General features: G+C 41.6%; 1 pseudogene; it reads left to right on the plus strand.

Moving 5' to 3' along the window:
* The window catches only part of LOC123114530 (putative receptor-like protein kinase At4g00960), a 15,509-nt pseudogene extending 8,825 nt beyond the window's left edge, over positions 1–6,684 (plus strand).
* The last annotated feature ends 13,531 nt before the right edge of the window (positions 6,685–20,215 follow it).

Here is a 20,215-nt window from a genome sequence, read left to right on the forward strand (position 1 = left end):
GGCTCTTTTTTTCATTTTTATTAGTTTAGTTTTTTTGTTCATATATATATATAATGTATATGTGTATATGTATGTGGCTATGTGTATGTAATGTTCAAAAATTGTTCAGAGCATGTTTTTGTTCATATATGTATTTATTGTTCATATGTGTATTTATTGTTCATGTTTTTTTTCTGTTCATAGATTTTTTTTGGTGATATTAATTATTGTATAATATGCAAATGTTTGTATATTCATATGAACAATGCATTAGGCAAAACCTTTGTTTTTTTCGAAATTTTCTATTTGAACATTTTTTATAAAACAAGCAATACTAAAAGAATGAGAGGAAAAAGGAAAATAAGAAGAGGAAGAAAGGAGAAAAAGATGAGAGGAAGAAGAGGAGAAATAAATAAGAAGAGGAAAAAAGAAGAAAAAGAAGAGGAGAAGAAGAAAGGAATAGAGGAGAAAGAAGAAAAAAAAATTCTTCTTTCTCCTCTATTCCTTTCTTCTTCTCCTCTTTTTTTTCTTCTTTTTTTTTCTTCTTCTTCTTCCTTCTTCCTTCTTTCTCTTTTCTTCCTTTTCCTTAATTATTTTCATTTCTCGAGGGAGAAGAAGCAAAAGAAGAGGAGAAGAAGAAAGAAAGGAATAGAGGAGAAAGAAGAAACTTCAACACGAGCTAGGGGGTGGTACCGATACCCCCTCCCCGATAACTCTCGAGGACACCCAAACCCTAGAGAGAAAACGATGTTGGTCTCCTACCCCCTCCCGCCGCGTCCCTACCCGACAAATTAACTCTCTCGAGGCCACCAAAATTTATCAAGTTGAAAGAGCGTTGTCGTCGAGGCCACCCCAAACCCTTGAAGCGTTGTGTCGAGGCGACCCCAAACCCTAGAGAAGCAGCGTCGAGGCCACTAACATGATTCCTTATTGTGATTAGCTAGCTAGTTCTACATTTGCCACTAATATATATATATATATATATATATATATATACATATATATATATATATCCATCTGTACCATGTTTGAATAATAATTGACATGTTGTAAATATTTGCAGAAACTATGGAGCACTCCCGAGACGAAGAAACAGAAGCGATGTTGGGGGACATAATCGCAAATGGAAGTGATGATGTTGCGTCATTTCTCATCGACACCGATGGTCAGCTGGAAGGACTGGATGAAGAAGAGGGCTATGTTTATGATGGCTTCGACCCATTAATGCCGGTACAAGAGGAGGAGTATGTTCATGATGCCTCCGATGACGCAATGGAGGTACAAGAAGGAGACCGTGCTGACTGCTCCGGTCACCAAACCGAGTCCGGCCAGGTATATATATATATATATATATATATATATATATATATATATATATATATATATATATATATATATATATATATATATATATATATATATATTAGTTAAGCCCGTGCTGACTAGTTAATTGATGCATCCATTGTTTTGGTATATGTACACATATTAATTACTGTCGTCTTTCTTCCTTATAATTTCTAGCCCTCCGGATCGAGCACAACTTCGGTAAGAAGACGAGGCCCGAAGAAAAAGTTGAGCTCGGATGAAAAGTTTGAGATCATAGAAATCGCGGCCGACGGCGAACCGATTGAACCCATCCAGACAAAGCGCGCATTTTCTGCTCAGTGCGGGGTTCTTGTTAGGGACAAGATCCCGATCAGCATCCAGCAATGCTATAAGCCTGCTAAGGATGAAGACGCTGAGGTGTCTTATGTCAATGATATGCAGAAAGAAGATCTTTGGACTGAGCTGAAGGAAAATTTCACCCTACCGCCAGAGGAGGATCCGGAGAATCCAGTTAAAGAGCAATTAATCAAGTCTTGTGCTCTTAAAAAGATGGCAAGCCTAATGAGGAGGTGGAGGAAAGAGCTGAACCAGTTTGTCAAGAAAAAAAAGACACCAGAATTCATCGGCAAATATGAGAAGATCAAAGATCACTGGCCCGCATTTGTGGCCCACAAGACATCGGAAAAGAGTAAGAAGATGTCGGAGACAAACAAGAAAAATGCTGCGAAGAAGAAGCTTCACCATCGCACGGGGTCAGGTGGCTACCTCAAAGCCCGGCCTAAGTGGTCCAAGGCTGAGCATGATCTACTTGAAAAAGGGATCGAACCAGAGACAATGCGCTGGCCAGACCGTTGCCGGACTTGGTTCTTCGGGGCTGGCGGAACCTTGGACCCTGTAACAGGGAAGTGTCAGTGGACGGACGAGCAACTGCAAACACCAGTCAAGAACCTTCGACACTATATCGATGCAGCGCAGCGAGGGACGTTCCTTCCAAACAGGGAGAAGGACGAGCTCACAAAGGCCCTTGGGAATCCCGAGCACCCTGGACGGACACGAGGCACGCTAGGCTCCCTTCCGTGGAAGGTTGGTTTTCCGGACGCAGGGGGTTACAAAACCCACGAGAGGAGGAAGAAACTAGAGCAGGACCAAATGCAGGCGCTGCTTGGAAGGGTAATGGGGCTAGAGGATCGAGAAGAGGAACGAGAAGCAGCAGATCGCAACAAACGACATGCCGAAGCTTCCCCCGAAGCTACCCCGCCATCTCAGCGGAGAAGCAGCGTGGCTTCCACCGAGCTGCTTCAGCCGGAGCATGTCTTGACGGCTCCTGCCAGCTATCCCATGGATGGTATCACGGAGTCTCAAAATTGCCACATTATGGCGCGATGGATGAATTTCAAGGTCAAGGCGGCTGTTGGCCAAGTTTATCCTAGTGGACCCGGCACAACTTATCACTGCCAGCCGATTCCAGAAGGATTTGCTAAGGTGATGGTGGATGAAATAACGGAGGGATTTGAGGACCTCGCGCTTGAGCACCCTACCGGTGAAGGGGAGACTAGGCTGGGTTCTGCTATGAAGAATCCATGCCTATGGCGGAAGGAGCTCATCAACCTTCTGAACTGGATGCCTCCGCCTCCTCCTCCTCCGGCGAGTCAGGGCACTCCGCCTCCTCCACCGCCTCCTCCTCCGGCGAGTGACGATCAGGGCACACGTGGCAGCACTCCGCCTCCTCCACCACCTCCTCCTCCGGCGAGTGACGATCAGGGCACGCGTGGCGGCACTCCGCCTCCTTCTCCGGCGTGTGGCGGCACTCTGCCTCCTCCTTCTCCGTCTCGCCAGCAAGGGCAGAAGAGACCCGCCGCCGCCCCGGCTGCTCCGGCGCGTCGTAGTCCTTCTCCTCCGCCTCGTAAGCAAGCACGAAAGAAGACAGCCGCTGCAGCCGCTCCGTCTGCTCCGGCGTCTAGCAGCACAAGAAGAGAGAGGCAATACAGATACGGTCCACCTCTAAAGCCTGTAGAGAAGTTACCGTACGAGAGGACCGAGGAGGAAAACAATACAATCATGCAGGCCCACGTGAAGGAGTTCTTTGAAGGGGTGAAAGCAAAGAGACATCCACCTCCGGAGGAGAAGGTAGATCCGGTGAAAGCAAAGCGCACTCTCGATGCCCTGAGGAAACCACCAAAGTCTCCGTCGAGAACCAACTATGAGCGCATTACTGAACAGACATATCTCCAAGCCAAGCGGTCGGGAACTACTGTCAGTGATAAAAGGTCAAAAGAACAACGAGCAAAGGGGAAAAAAAATTGCCCAGCTCGGCGAACAAGCACAGCAATCGTGCCCCCCGCTCAATGTGTCTAATCCTTCAGGGACGGTGGCCGGTTATGGCAATCTTGAAGATTACCTACCTGACGGTGCACTTCCTGATTTCATGGAGGTGGACATATTCAGATACGAGTACGGGAAGCCTCTCGTCAAAGATGAAAAATCTCTGACAACAATGATGCGAAGATTCCATAGTTGGTACATAAAAACCTGCAGAGAGTCTAAGGGGACGAATAGTTTGTATCTGAACATTAAAGAGGAGCACGACCTCGTTACAAATGATGTGTTGTGTGTTCCATTTGAGGAGTTCTTCGAGTTCTTCAATCAAAAGGCCATCGATAAATTATTGGTCTTTTGCTGCTGCCTGTAAGTACTATTTCTGTCATTAAGTCTCTATATATAGCTCGGCTCTTTCATTGCATGTATTTATAATTAATTATCCTCAATATATTATGCAGATTGAAGATCGTCGAGTGCAAAAAAAATGAAATCTATGATATTGGGTTCATTAACACAAATATCATAGATGTATTTCTGGTTAAAAAGCACGTTGAAGAGGCCGAGGACAACTTGCTACAATCGTTGATCAAAAATCAAAACAAAGATACCATACTCTTTCCTTACAACGGCCCGTGAGTGTTACTGTCGTGTGCATATTCGGTTTCCCTTATTACTCGAGCGAGAGGTTAATGTAATTGATGAGTTATGCATGCGTGTGCAGGTACCACTATATTCTTCTGGAGATTAAGCTTGAGCGTGGACTAGTAACCGTCTTAGACTCCAGACGGAAAGATCCCAGCACCTATGCGGACATGACTGAAATGCTCAGCAAGTAAGTTCAATCGATCATTATCGCACCATATAGGCAACTTTTTGTTCATTTTCTGATATCTCAAGTAATAATAATTATTTTCTTTGTCTTGCAGGGTTTGGAAACAGTTCACCGCACAAGCTCCGGGACTGCCGAAGGAGCTGCGATATGTATACCCGAAAGTAAGTACTACTGGCTAGCTAGTTGCGCGCATCTCCCGTTGATTCTATAGTTAAACTTTCATCAATGCCATTTATAATGCTTCATTATCAGTTTGATTGACCTCTATTTCTCGTAAAGTGCTTGTGGCAGGAGGAAGGGGATGATTTCTGTGGATACTATGTGTGCGAGTTCATCCACAACGCGACTTTGAAAAACAAGCGGGGCTACTCTAGAAGACAATATGAAGTGCGTAAGCAATAATATTCACAATTTCATTTTATTACACCATCATTTCTGTTGAGTTTCATTCATATATATGTATTAATTAACCCCCTTCTTCAAATTAATTAGACGTGGCAGATGCGGGATGAACTCCTACCACCAGATCGCATGGAAGCAATTCAAGAGGAATTGACGGGATTCTTTCTTGAACACATCATCAGTAAAGCCGGAGAATACCATGTGGAACTTGATTTCAAATGCTAGGGGTTTGTAATTAAGAGATCTTATACATATTGTACATGTATGTAGCCAGTAAAAAACTTGTTGTTCGACCAATCTCTCGGAGAAGGAGAGGTCGATCGATCACTTCTCTCGGTATGCATGACGAACTTCTGTACTGAATGGTTCTCGCGATCACTTATGTATATATACTACGTAGCGTCGACCAAGCACGGACATAAGAGAGGACACTTCTCTCTATTAATTAGCTAGCTAACACAATATACGAAACACCTAAATTAACCCCCCAAAACCCCCAACCCCCCTCCTTTCAAAAAAAAAACAAAAACCCCAGCCACTGGAATGCAGACGCGTGGATGCCTTTTGGTCCCGGTTGGAGCCACCAATCGGGACCAAAGGCCCCCTGACTGGGCTCGGCGCACAGGGCCACGTGGAGGCACATTGGTCCCGGTTCGTGTTTGAACCGGGACTAATGGGTTGAGGTATTAGTAACGACCCATTAGTCCCGGTTCCTGAACCGGGACTAAAGGCCCTTACGAACCGGGACTAATGGGTGGTTTTCTACTAGTGATATGTTTGAACATGTTATCCTGCAGGGGGTTCATCCCACAAGAATACATACACAATCGCAAGGTGTCACCAAAGAATGACGTGTTCAGTCTCGGAGTCCTAATTTTCCCCATGATGGCGGGGGCAAACGGCTATGGAGATTATTGGGACGCACGTCGTCGCCCGAACTTTTCCCCAAAAATCCAACAAGAGTTTATGGAGAGTGTAAGAAAGTTTATTTGTCCTTTTTTCGTTTTAAGGGGTTGTTCTTCCTTACCCATGTTTTTAATGCAAGTGGTAGATGCAAAATATATGTTGCAACTTGACAGGTACAAATACACTGGAGGAAAAAGATGCAGGAAACTGAAGATTATAGATGGGATGAAACCGACCTGCTAGGAGTAACGAAATGTCTTGATATGGCAATGCGTTGCGTGGAGGACGACCGAGACAAAAGACCTTCTACACAGGAAATTATCAGCGAGGTCAAAGAACTAGACTCAAAGATAGACGAGATGTTACAAAAAGATCCTAAACCGCTTACAGTCGAGCTGGTACAATATATATTCATACTCATATATGTTGATTCTTACTCATATATGTTGTTCCTTACCATTGAACTTTGCCGTTGTAGAAAAAGAGGCACAAGCACCCTGCGGACGAATTGGAAGTGGTGAATCAGAATAGAAGTCTCAATGATTTGGGAAGAGATATTGTGGTGGACCCTTGCCTAGAGCCCCGTTTCCCCTTTGAGCCAAAGAAGGACATATCGTGTTGCCTGCAGCTCACCAATAAGACGATGGCCAACTACGTTGCCTTCATCGTAAACAGCGGCGTAAACAAGTATCGTGCACAGCCAAACAAAGGAATTTTAGCTCCATGTTCCAAGTGCTACATCACCCTAAACCTTGCGAGCGCAGGAGGAGGCACCGCCGAATATGCAATGCCTTGACGTGTTGGTTTTGAAGGGCATAAGAGTGAGCGAGCATTTCACGTCCGATGAAATTACCCAAGACTTCCTCACAAACTCTGGCGCTGTGGATGAGGTCATAGTCCCGTTTTTTATGTTGCATTGAACCACCACCCTCTCTGAATAGAGACACTTCATGATAGGCCGAACATGTTAGTCTTTTCGCTTTGCTACTGGATCAGCTAATAATGTGTAGTCATTTCATTCCACTTTGCACAGTACTATTCCATTCTAACAAGGGTCAATTCCACCTTTCATCCTTTCCTCATGAAACGAATTGACTTCCCGCTCCCCTTAATATCATTGCGCACTTTTTGTACTCGCTCGTTTAATCAATCACAACAAAATCAGATCTTTATTCATCGCCAAAACATATTAGAAAGAGTGCTGGCAAAACCAATTTGATGGCTTGTTTCCTTGTTTCTCTAAAAACAAGGATTTACTCATGAAAATTACACAAACGGTTTACCTGAAAGTTACTTAAATTACTTGCAAGTTGCGACCTCAATTTGCTTCTTATGCACACACAGTTTGTTGCATGTCAATAATACACACCACCAAGCCACATCATCCAAAATAGATGATTCATAACGGCAAATGATTGTTGTCCACCAAGAACAAAATCACACACGTATATAACTAGATATGGGTAACCCGCTAATTTATTTACTCTCAGCATGTAAACATGTCATTTCAGGGGCAATCGTTGGGAATAATGGCTCCGTCTAGTTAGGAGACTGATGGAAGTCCAGCTTTCTCAACAACCCGATGAATTACGCTGGAAGTTGACTAAGTCTGGAGTATTTACGGTCAAATCAATGTATATTGATATTTATTGATATTGATATTGATACTATTAAAAGGAGGTGATATTCTTGGTTTCGTCCCTCTTAGTTTCGTCCCGCTTTGATGATATTTTTTTCTAACTGAGGTGGTACTATTTTTTTTACGCTGCGCAGGTTCACTCATGTTTTTGTTTCTGGCTCGCAGGATCGCTAGACTGGGCCAGTGTGGACGATCGAAGCCCATCTTGGCAAAAAACAAATGCGGGCGTCCATCAACTTATGGGCTGCGAGTGGGCTTCGTAAAATCAAGTACAAAAAAATTTAAGTAACCTGAAAGTTACTTAAATTACTTGCAAGTTGCGACCTCAATTTGCTCCTTATGCACACACAGTTTGTTGCATGTCAATAATACACACCACCAAGCTACATCATCCAAAATAGATGATTCATAACGGCAAATGATTGTTGTCCACCAAGAACAAAATCACACACGTATATAACTAGATATGGGTAACCCACTAATTTATTTACTCTCAGCATGTAAACATGTCATTTCAGGGGCAATCGTTGGGAATAATGGCTCCGTCTAGTTAGGAGACTGATGGAAGTCCAGCTTTCTCAACAACCCGATGAATTACGCTGGAAGTTGACTAAGTCTGGAGTATTTACGGTCAAATCAATGTATATTGATATTTATTGATATTGATATTGATACTATTAAAAGGAGGTGATATTCTTGGTTTCGTCCCTCTTAGTTTCGTCCCGCTTTGATGATATTTTTTTCTAACTGAGGTGGTACTATTTTTTTTACGCTGCGCAGGTTCACTCATGTTTTTGTTTCTGGCTCGCAGGATCGCTAGACTGGGCCAGTGTGGACGATCGAAGCCCATCTTGGCAAAAAACAAATGCGGGCGTCCATCAACTTATGGGCTGCGAGTGGGCTTCGTAAAATCAAGTACAAAAAAATTTAAGTAACCTGAAAGTTACTTAAATTACTTGCAAGTTGCGACCTCAATTTGCTCCTTATGCACACACAGTTTGTTGCATGTCAATAATACACACCACCAAGCTACATCATCCAAAATAGATGATTCATAACGGCAAATGATTGTTGTCCACCAAGAACAAAATCACACACGTATATAACTAGATATGGGTAACCCGCTAATTTATTTACTCTCAGCATGTAAACATGTCATTTCAGGGGCAATCGTTGGGAATAATGGCTCCGTCTAGTTAGGAGACTGATGGAAGTCCAGCTTTCTCAACAACCCGATGAATTACGCTGGAAGTTGACTAAGTCTGGAGTATTTACGGTCAAATCAATGTATATTGATATTTATTGATATTGATATTGATACTATTAAAAGGAGGTGATATTCTTGGTTTCGTCCCTCTTAGTTTCGTCCCGCTTTGATGATATTTTTTTCTAACTGAGGTGATACTATTTTTTTTACGCTGCGCAGGTTCACTCATGTTTTTGTTTCTGGCTCGCAGGATCGCTAGACTGGGCCAGTGTGGACGATCGAAGCCCATCTTGGCAAAAAACAAATGCGGGCGTCCATCAACTTATGGGCTGCGAGTGGGCTTCGTAAAATCAAGTACAAAAAAATTTAAGTAACCTGAAAGTTACTTAAATTACTTGCAAGTTGCGACCTCAATTTGCTCCTTATGCACACACAGTTTGTTGCATGTCAATAATACACACCACCAAGCTACATCATCCAAAATAGATGATTCATAACGGCAAATGATTGTTGTCCACCAAGAACAAAATCACACACGTATATAACTAGATATGGGTAACCCGCTATTTTATTTACTCTCAGCATGTAAACATGTCATTTCAGGGGCAATCGTTGGGAATAATGGCTCCGTCTAGTTAGGAGACTGATGGAAGTCCAGCTTTCTCAACAACCCGATGAATTACGCTGGAAGTTGACTAAGTCTGGAGTATTTACGGTCAAATCAATGTATATTGATATTTATTGATATTGATATTGATACTATTAAAAGGAGGTGATATTCTTGGTTTCGTCCCTCTTAGTTTCGTCCCGCTTTGATGATATTTTTTTCTAACTGAGGTGGTACTATTTTTTTTACGCTGCGCAGGTTCACTCATGTTTTTGTTTCTGGCTCGCAGGATCGCTAGACTGGGCCAGTGTGGACGATCGAAGCCCATCTTGACAAAAAACAAATGCGGGCGTCCATCAACTTATGGGCTGCGAGTGGGCTTCGTAAAATCAAGTACAAAAAAATTTAAGTAACCTGAAAGTTACTTAAATTACTTGCAAGTTGCGACCTCAATTTGCTCCTTATGCACACATAGTTTGTTGCATGTCAATAATACACACCACCAAGCTACATCATCCAAAATAGATGATTCATAACGGCAAATGATTGTTGTCCACCAAGAACAAAATCACACACGTATATAACTAGATATGGGTAACCCGCTAATTTATTTACTCTCAGCATGTAAACATGTCATTTCAGGGGCAATCGTTGGGAATAATGGCTCCGTCTAGTTAGGAGACTGATGGAAGTCCAGCTTTCTCAACAACCCGATGAATTACGCTGGAAGTTGACTAAGTCTGGAGTATTTACGGTCAAATCAATGTATATTGATATTTATTGATATTGATATTGATACTATTAAAAGGAGGTGATATTCTTGGTTTCGTCCCTCTTAGTTTCGTCCCGCTTTGATGATATTTTTTTCTAACTGAGGTGGTACTATTTTTTTTACGCTGCGCAGGTTCACTTATGTTTTTGTTTCTGGCTCGCAGGATCGCTAGACTGGGCCAGTGTGGACGATCGAAGCCCATCTTGGCAAAAAACAAATGCGGGCGTCCATCAACTTATGGGCTGCGAGTGGGCTTCGTAAAATCAAGTACAAAAAAATTTAAGTAACCTGAAAGTTACTTAAATTACTTGCAAGTTGCGACCTCAATTTGCTCCTTATGCACACACAGTTTGTTGCATGTCAATAATACACACCACCAAGCTACATCATCCAAAATAGATGATTCATAACGGCAAATGATTGTTGTCCACCAAGAACAAAATCACACACGTATATAACTAGATATGGGTAACCCGCTAATTTATTTACTCTCAGCATGTAAACATGTCATTTCAGGGGCAATCGTTGGGAATAATGGCTCCGTCTAGTTAGGAGACTGATGGAAGTCTAGCTTTCTCAACAACCTGATGAATTACGCTGGAAGTTGACTAAGTCTGGAGTATTTACGGTCAAATCAATGTATATTGATATTTATTGATATTGATATTGATACTATTAAAAGGAGGTGATATTCTTGGTTTCGTCCCTCTTAGTTTCGTCCCGCTTTGATGATATTTTTTTCTAACTGAGGTGGTACTATTTTTTTTACGCTGCGCAGGTTCACTCATGTTTTTGTTTCTGGCTCGCAGGATCGCTAGACTGGGCCAGTGTGGACGATCGAAGTCCATCTTGTCAAAAAACAAATGCGGGCGTCCATCAACTTATGGGTTGCGAGTGGGCTTCGTAAAATCAAGTACAACAAAATTTAAGTAACCTGAAAGTTACTTAAATTACTTGCAAGTTGCGACCTCAATTTGCTCCTTATGCACACACAGTTTGTTGCATGTCAATAATACACACCACCAAGCTACATCATCCAAAATAGATGATTCATAACGGCAAATGATTGTTGTCCACCAAGAACAAAATCACACACGTATATAACTAGATATGGGTAACCCGCTAATTTATTTACTCTCAGCATGTAAACATGTCATTTCAGGGGCAATCGTTGGGAATAATGGCTCCGTCTAGTTAGGAGACTGATGGAAGTCCAGCTTTCTCAACAACCCGATGAATTACGCTGGAAGTTGACTAAGTTTGGAGTATTTACGGTCAAATCAATGTATATTGATATTTATTGATATTGATATTGATACTATTAAAAGGAGGTGATATTCTTGGTTTCGTCCCTCTTAGTTTCGTCCCGCTTTGATGATATTTTTTTCTAACTGAGGTGGTACTATTTTTTTTACGCTGCGCAGGTTCACTCATGTTTTTGTTTCTGGCTCGCAGGATCGCTAGACTGGGCCAGTGTGGACGATCGAAGCCCATCTTGGCAAAAAACAAATGCGGGCGTCCATCAACTTATGGGCTGCGAGTGGGCTTCGTAAAATCAAGTACAAAAAAATTTAAGTAACCTGAAAGTTACTTAAATTACTTGCAAGTTGCGACCTCAATTTGCTCCTTATGCACACACAGTTTGTTGCATGTCAATAATACACACCACCAAGCTACATCATCCAAAATAGATGATTCATAACGGCAAATGATTGTTGTCCACCAAGAACAAAATCACACACGTATATAACTAGATATGGGTAACCCGCTAATTTATTTACTCTCAGCATGTAAACATGTCATTTCAGGGGCAATCGTTGGGAATAATGGCTCCGTCTAGTTAGGAGACTGATGGAAGTCCAGCTTTCTCAACAACCCGATGAATTACGCTGGAAGTTGACTAAGTCTGGAGTATTTACGGTCAAATCAATGTATATTGATATTTATTGATATTGATATTGATACTATTAAAAGAAGGTGATATTCTTGGTTTCGTCCCTCTTAGTTTCGTCCCGCTTTGATGATATTTTTTTCTAACTGAGGTGGTACTATTTTTTTTACGCTGCGCAGGTTCACTCATGTTTTTGTTTCTGGCTCGCAGGATCGCTAGACTGGGCCAGTGTGGACGATCGAAGCCCATCTTGGCAAAAAACAAATGCGGGCGTCCATCAACTTATGGGCTGCGAGTGGGCTTCGTAAAATCAAGTACAAAAAAATTTAAGTAACCTGAAAGTTACTTAAATTACTTGCAAGTTGCGACCTCAATTTGCTCCTTATGCACACACAGTTTGTTGCATGTCAATAATACACACCACCAAGCTACATCATCCAAAATAGATGATTCATAACGGCAAATGATTGTTGTCCACCAAGAACAAAATCACACACGTATATAACTAGATATGGGTAACCCGCTAATTTATTTACTCTCAGAATGTAAACATGTCATTTCAGGGGCAATCGTTGGGAATAATGGCTCCGTCTAGTTAGGAGACTGATGGAAGTCCAGCTTTCTCAACAACCTGATGAATTACGCTGGAAGTTGACTAAGTCTGGAGTATTTACGGTCAAATCAATGTATATTGATATTTATTGATATTGATATTGATACTATTAAAAGGAGGTGATATTCTTGGTTTCGTCCCTCTTAGTTTCGTCCCGCTTTGATGATATTTTTTTCAAACTGAGGTGGTACTATTTTTTTTACGCTGCGCAGGTTCACTCATGTTTTTGTTTCTGGCTCGCAGGATCGCTAGACTGGGCCAGTGTGGACGATCGAAGTCCATCTTGGCAAAAAACAAATGCGGGCGTCCATCAACTTATGGGCTGCGAGTGGGCTTCGTAAAATCAAGTACAAAAAAATTTAAGTAACCTGAAAGTTACTTAAATTACTTGCAAGTTGCGACCTCAATTTGCTCCTTATGCACACACAGTTTGTTGCATGTCAATAATACACACCACCAAGCTACATCATCCAAAATAGATGATTCATAACGGCAAATGATTGTTGTCCACCAAGAACAAAATCACACACGTATATAACTAGATATGGGTAACCCGCTAATTTATTTACTCTCAGCATGTAAACATGTCATTTCAGGGGCAATCGTTGGGAATAATGGCTCCGTCTAGTTAGGAGACTGATGGAAGTCCAGCTTTCTCAACAACCCGATGAATTACGCTGGAAGTTGACTAAGTCTGGAGTATTTACGGTCAAATCAATGTATATTGATATTTATTGATATTGATATTGATACTATTAAAAGGAGGTGATATTCTTGGTTTCGTCCCTCTTAGTTTCGTCCCGCTTTGATGATATTTTTTTCTAACTGAGGTGGTACTATTTTTTTTACGCTGCGCAGGTTCACTCATGTTTTTGTTTCTGGCTCGCAGGATCGCTAGACTGGGCCAGTGTGGACGATCGAAGCCCATCTTGGCAAAAAACAAATGCGGGCGTCCATCAACTTATGGGCTGCGAGTGGGCTTCGTAAAATCAAGTACAAAAAAATTTAAGTAACCTGAAAGTTACTTAAATTACTTGCAAGTTCCGACCTCAATTTGCTCCTTATGCACACACAGTTTGTTGCATGTCAATAATACACACCACCAAGTTACATCATCCAAAATAGATGATTCATAACGGCAAATGATTGTTGTCCACCAAGAACAAAATCACACACGTATATAACTAGATATGGGTAACCCGCTAATTTATTTACTCTCAGCATGTAAACATGTCATTTCAGGGGCAATCGTTGGGAATAATGGCTCCGTCTAGTTAGGAGACTGATGGAAGTCCAGCTTTCTCAACAACCCGATGAATTACGCTGGAAGTTGACTAAGTCTGGAGTATTTACGGTCAAATCAATGTATATTGATATTTATTGATATTGATATTGATACTATTAAAAGGAGGTGATATTCTTGGTTTCGTCCCTCTTAGTTTCGTCCCGCTTTGATGATATTTTTTTCTAACTGAGGTGGTACTATTTTTTTTACGCTGCGCAGGTTCACTCATGTTTTTGTTTCTGGCTCGCAGGATCGCTAGACTGGGCCAGTGTGGACGATCGAAGCCCATCTTGGCAAAAAACAAATGCGGGCGTCCATCAACTTATGGGCTGCGAGTGGGCTTCGTAAAATCAAGTACAAAAAAATTTAAGTAACCTGAGAGTTACTTAAATTACTTGCAAGTTGCGACCTCAATTTGCTCCTTATGCACACACAGTTTGTTGCATGTCAATAATACACACCACCAAGCTACATCATCCAAAATAGATGATTCATAACGGCAAATGATTGTTGTCCACCAAGAACAAAATCACACACGTATATAACTAGATATGGGTAACCCGCTAATTTATTTACTCTCAGAATGTAAACATGTCATTTCAGGGGCAATCGTTGGGAATAATGGCTCCGTCTAGTTAGGAGACTGATGGAAGTCCAGCTTTCTCAACAACCTGATGAATTACGCTGGAAGTTGACTAAGTCTGGAGTATTTACGGTCAAATCAATGTATATTGATATTTATTGATATTGATATTGATACTATTAAAAGGAGGTGATATTCTTGGTTTCGTCCCTCTTAGTTTCGTCCCGCTTTGATGATATTTTTTTCAAACTGAGGTGGTACTATTTTTTTTACGCTGCGCAGGTTCACTCATGTTTTTGTTTCTGGCTCGCAGGATCGCTAGACTGGGCCAGTGTGGACGATCGAAGTCCATCTTGGCAAAAAACAAATGCGGGCGTCCATCAACTTATGGGCTGCGAGTGGGCTTCGTAAAATCAAGTACAACAAAATTTAAGTAACCTGAAAGTTACTTAAATTACTTGCAAGTTGCGACCTCAATTTGCTCCTTATGCACACACAGTTTGTTGCATGTCAATAATACACACCACCAAGCTACATCATCCAAAATAGATGATTCATAACGGCAAATGATTGTTGTCCACCAAGAACAAAATCACACACGTATATAACTAGATATGGGTAACCCGCTAATTTATTTACTCTCAGCATGTAAACATGTCATTTCAGGGGCAATCGTTGGGAATAATGGCTCCGTCTAGTTAGGAGACTGATGGAAGTCCAGCTTTCTCAACAACCCGATGAATTACGCTGGAAGTTGACTAAGTCTGGAGTATTTACGGTCAAATCAATGTATATTGATATTTATTGATATTGATATTGATACTATTAAAAGGAGGTGATATTCTTGGTTTCGTCCCTCTTAGTTTCGTCCCGCTTTGATGATATTTTTTTCTAACTGAGGTGGTACTATTTTTTTTACGCTGCGCAGGTTCATTCATGTTTTTGTTTCTGGCTCGCATGATCGCTAGACTGGGCCAGTGTGGACGATCGAAGCCCATCTTGGCAAAAAACAAATGCGGGCGTCCATCAACTTATGGGCTGCGAGTGGGCTTCGTAAAATCAAGTACAAAAAAATTTAAGTAACCTGAAAGTTACTTAAATTACTTGCAAGTTGCGACCTCAATTTGCTCCTTATGCACACACAGTTTGTTGCATGTCAATAATACACACCACCAAGCTACATCATCCAAAATAGATGATTCATAACGGCAAATGATTGTTGTCCACCAAGAACAAAATCACACACGTATATAACTAGATATGGGTAACCCGCTAATTTATTTACTCTCAGCATGTAAACATGTCATTTCAGGGGCAATCGTTGGGAATAATGGCTCCGTCTAGTTAGGAGACTGATGGAAGTCCAGCTTTCTCAACAACCCGATGAATTACGCTGGAAGTTGATTAAGTCTGGAGTATTTACGGTCAAATCAATGTATATTGATATTTATTGATATTGATATTGATACTATTAAAAGGAGGTGATATTCTTGGTTTCGTCCCTCTTAGTTTCGTCCCGCTTTGATGATATTTTTTTCTAACTGAGGTGGTACTATTTTTTTACGCTGCGCAGGTTCACTCATGTTTTTGTTTCTGGCTCGCAGGATCGCTAGACTGGGCCAGTGTGGACGATCGAAGCCCATCTTGGCAAAAAACAAATGCGGGCGTCCATCAACTTATGGGCTGCGAGTGGGCTTCGTAAAATTAAGTACAAAAAAATTTAAGTAACCTGAAAGTTACTTAAATTACTTGCAAGTTGCGACCTCAATTTGCTCCTTATGCACACACAGTTTGTTGCATGTCAATAATACACACCACCAAGCTACATCATCCAAAATAGATGATTCATAACGGCAAATGATTGTTGTCCACCAAGAACAAAATCACACACGTATATAACTAGATATGGTAACCCGCTAATTTATTTACTCTCAGCATGTAAACATGTCATTTCAGGGGCAATCGTTGGGAATAATGGCTCCGTCTAGTTAGGAGACTGATGGAAGTCCAGCTTTCTCAACAACCCGATGAATTACGCTGGAAGTTGACTAAGTCTGGAGTATTTACGGTCAAATCAATGTATATTGATATTTATTGATATTGATATTGATACTATTAAAAGGAGGTGATATTCTTGGTTTCGTCCCTCTTAGTTTCGTCCCGCTTTGATGATATTTTTTTCTAACTGAGGTGGTACTATTTTTTTACGCTGCGCAGGTTCACTCATGTTTTTGTTTCTGGCTCGCAGGATCGCTAGACTGGGCCAGTGTGGACGATCGAAGCCCATCTTGGCAAAAAACAAATGCGGGCGTCCATCAACTTATGGGCTGCGAGTGGGCTTCGTAAAATCAAGTACAAAAAAATTTAAGTAACCTGAAAGTTACTTAAATTACTTGCAAGTTGCGACCTCAATTTGCTCCTTATGCACACACAGTTTGTTGCATGTCAATAATACACACCACCAAGCTACATCATCCAAAATAGATGATTCATAACGGCAAATGATTGTTGTCCACCAAGAACAAAATCACACACGTATATAACTAGATATGGGTAACCCGCTAATTTATTTACTCTCAGCATGTAAACATGTCATTTCAGGGGCAATCGTTGGGAATAATGGCTCCGTCTAGTTAGGAGACTGATGGAAGTCCAGCTTTCTCAACAACCCGATGAATTACGCTGGAAGTTGACTAAGTCTGGAGTATTTACGGTCAAATCAATGTATATTGATATTGATATTGATACTATTAAAAGGAGGTGATATTCTTGGTTTCGTCCCTCTTAGTTTCGTCCCGCTTTGATGATATTTTTTTCTAACTGAGGTGGTACTATTTTTTTTACGCTGCGCAGGTTCACTCATGTTTTTGTTTCTGGCTCGCAGGATCGCTAGACTGGGCCAGTGTGGACGATCGAAGCCCATCTTGGCAAAAAACAAATGCGGGCGTCCATCAACTTATGGGCTGCGAGTGGACTTCGTAAAATCAAGTACAAAAAAATTCACATGGTGGGGAGTCGAACACAACACCTCGCGCACCAAGGCAACCTGACGTAACCAACTGACCTAACTTCTATTTGTGATTTATCCAACCTCGACAGTGTATATTACAGCGCACCGATTTATATGTGTTCCCTCCATGAGACTCAAAGAACACAGAAAATAGAGACTAGCAAAGAATTGATCCTGAAATTGTGTGGCTGCCACGTAAAAAAAAAGAAAAATATTTGGGGGCATTATAATTGCCAGGAGTCCCCTGGATTTTATAGTAAAGGAAGGGATCGTAGGGCTGGATTTCTTTGTCCTTAAAAGGATGCAACACAGAATTTAGAATCAGAATCCGCCCTATGGCAGACCAGGACAGAAGAAAAAGGAAATTGCTGGAAGGGAAGGAGAGATAAATTCCCCTGTTATTAGGCAAAAACGGAAGGAATTTAAAAGAACAAATAAATCCCGCTGGAATTAGAAAGCTAGCTGTGGAGGAGCTCTTGGCAAGCAAACCATGTTTCCTCGAATCTCATGGTAATGTTTCCAATGTCCTAGGGCTGGGAGGTCCATATAAATTATGATGCTTTTGGCCATATTATAATTTGTTAACGAGGTACAATTTTTTAGGGCAGTGTAAATGTCAAGTTAACAACTTCTAATTTGCAGCCAACGGGAACCCACACCCTGCATGTTTTTAAGACTTCATAAAAATCCAAGAAAATATTTGCAAAATGGTGTGTCAAGTGGTGATCAAACCGTTCTCCTTGAGCCCATGAACGCTAATGGACCAATAACCAACTAGGCCATAAACACTTTGTCATTGTCTAATGGATTACATCCAATATTAGGCATACTCATTTGATCTAAGGTTGTTTTTTAATAACTTAAATATTCTTTTTTTGTCGTGAATGAACCGATGAGCCGGCGGTCCAACCGGTGAGTCGCTCCTTCGGTTTTAGAAACTATGGTTAGATGGCCATGGCGGAAGAACATGCCATATTTTGCTGCCGAAAAAATGCCCAAGTTCATGTTAGAGATAAAGAAGGTGGCCGGTGGCGACAGTAAGTGTATCCAGTTTATGTTGACTCAAGTTATTGATGTCTGTCCTCCCGGCGTAACTTAATTTGTATTAATAATTATATTATTATGTGCGCCAAGAAGGAAATGCGTCGCCTGATTCGTTAAGACCTAACTGGTGTTGAAGTGAAGATGTATGCGACGATTACAACGCACGAGAAACTACAAGCCAGTGTAAGAAGAGGCTTGTGAAATCGGCTTGGTAGAATGTGATAACCAACCTCACTGCCATGGGATTGATCACATTTTTTGTAATAGGTTAGCAAGTGACCACCATCATGATGACACAAGAGAAATGGCAACAAAGATGACTCATCAGGGCTATGCATGAGTTTGCTTCTCCCGTTGCAACGCACGGGCGTTTGTGCTAGTCAATGTATATTGATGCTATTAATTCGCACTCCATTCCTACGTCCAAGCATGTTTGGGATGTCAAAGTTCCTTTGAAAATAAAAGTGTTTATGTGGTTTGTCCATAAACAAGTTATTTTAACTAAGGACAACTTGATAAAGCGTAATTGGACAGGACCTACTAGGTGTAGTTTCTGCGATCGGGATGAGACTATCAAACACCTCTTTTTTGATTGCCCGCTGGCCAAGGTTCTTTGGCAGACGGTCCATATTGCTTTTAATATCAACCCACCGAATTCTGTTAATGCGTTATTTGGGACATGGCTTAATGGGATTGAGCCTGACTTAGCGAGACATATTCGGGTTGGAGTCTGTGCTTTGCTGTGGACTATCTGGAATTGCAGAAATGATTTGGTCTTTAACAGAATATCATGTATACATTTTTTGTAGGTCTTATTTCGAACTACGGCACTGATCCGTTCGTGGTCGCTACTCACCCAGACGGAGGCCAGGGAGCATTTGGTTACTGGGTCTTTCCGCTGGGAGATGGTAGCTCGGGATATCTTCAACCGGTTTGGATGACGGTCATGTAATAGGATAGGCATTTAGTATCCCTATCTAGTTTTAGCCAGCCGGTTGTGGCGTCTTTTCCAGGCTAGTTGATGTTTCTAGCCCTCTTTGGCTCTGTGTGAGCTTTATGTGCTTTTCTATTACTTTTTGAGACCTTTGAAACCTTGTTGGCACTACTTTATTTGATTAATAAGATGGCCGTATGCATCTATCTGATGCAGAGGCCGGGGAATCCCCCTTTTCGAAAAAAAAGACGAAACTATTCATTGAAAAAGAATCGCTGCATGGACATTCACAGGGTGTTCGTGAGAAATGTGTGTAGTGAGTTATACATGTATGTTACTCAAGCAGTGAAGCATCCCTCCTTTTTCTTTTTTGCGGGGAAGCAATGAAGCATCCCTGGATGTTCACAAAGGGGAGCAGAGTTCCTATTCGAAGCTTCATTACTGGGTCCCTGTTCACAACCAAACGTTTCGCGTGGGGTCATAAGGAGCCGGTTGGCAACTGTGAACCCGTGTGGTGTGTAGAAACTGAAGTGTGAATCTCCATTCCATGTTCTCTGCATCTCATCTCCATTCCCTTTTCTCTGCATCTCACTTGCTGTAGCCTGTGATCCATCGGTGAAGAAAATTAATTGAAACCACCGAAACAGTGTTGTTATCAAAGGATCCAAAATCTGAATTGCTAGCAAAATAGTGTTGTTATTAAATAAAAAAACATATTGATGCTGTTGTGGGAAAGGTGTCCCACAGTTCCTATTGAACAGTGGCGTAACGAGGTGATCTTGGACAAGTCTGGCGAGGAGAAAAAAGAAACAAAGGCTAACGGGCAGAGGAAAGAAAACGGCACAACTCCTCCAGCCGATGGCAGC

This window comes from Triticum aestivum, chromosome 5B (assembly GCF_018294505.1).
Source record: "Triticum aestivum cultivar Chinese Spring chromosome 5B, IWGSC CS RefSeq v2.1, whole genome shotgun sequence".
Lineage (NCBI taxonomy): Eukaryota > Viridiplantae > Streptophyta > Magnoliopsida > Poales > Poaceae > Triticum > Triticum aestivum.